This window comes from Mastomys coucha, chromosome X, assembly GCF_008632895.1.
Source record: "Mastomys coucha isolate ucsf_1 chromosome X, UCSF_Mcou_1, whole genome shotgun sequence".
Classification (NCBI taxonomy): domain Eukaryota; kingdom Metazoa; phylum Chordata; class Mammalia; order Rodentia; family Muridae; genus Mastomys; species Mastomys coucha.
In genome coordinates, this window is record NC_045030.1 from 117,987,488 (window position 1) to 117,988,224 (window position 737).

At 34.3% G+C, this 737-nt stretch overlaps 1 non-coding gene across 1 annotated transcript; it reads left to right on the forward strand.

Annotated features, from left to right (window-relative positions):
- The first annotated feature begins 421 nt into the window (after positions 1-421).
- LOC116095889 lies at positions 422-528 on the forward strand. Its single transcript, XR_004120757.1, has one exon. It is a non-coding gene; the product is annotated as a U6 spliceosomal RNA (small nuclear RNA).
- The last annotated feature ends 209 nt before the right edge of the window (positions 529-737 follow it).

The window sequence follows — 737 nt, forward strand, 5'->3', positions numbered from 1 at the left end:
CAAAGCCATCAATATAAAACCAGATATGTTCAACGTGATAGAGGAGAAAGTAGAGACAAGCCTTGAACAAACTTTCACAGGAAACCACTTCCTGAACAGAACACCAAAAGTACAGGCACTGAGATCAATGGTTAATAAATGGAACCTCATGAAACAGTAGAGCTTAGTTAAGGCATAAGACACTGTCAATAGGAAAAAAATGACACCCTACAGACTGAGAAAGTTCTTCACCTGACAGAGGGGTGATATTTAAAATATAAAGAACTCAAGAAACTAGAAAAAAAAAATAAATAAAAATAATCCAATTAAAAAACGGGGAAAGATCTGAATGGAAAAATCTCAACAGAAGAATCTCAAATGGCCAAGAAACAATTAAAAATGTTAAACTTTCTTAGTCATCAAGGAAATGAAAATTAAAATGGTGCTCACTTTGGCAGCACATATACTAAAATTGGAATGATATAGAAAAGATTAGCATGGCCCTTCCACAAGGATGACATGCAAATTCCTGAAGCATTCCATATTTAAAAAAAAAAAAGAAAGAAAGAAAATTAAAATGACACTGAGTTTCCACTTTACACTCATCTGAATGGCTAAATAAAAAAACACAGTTGACAGCTCATGCTGGCCAAGATGTGGAACAAGAACACATCTCCATTTCTGGAGGCAGTGCAAACTTGTACAGACAAATTGGAAATCAATATTGTGGTTTCCCAGAAAACTGAGAATCAATCTAC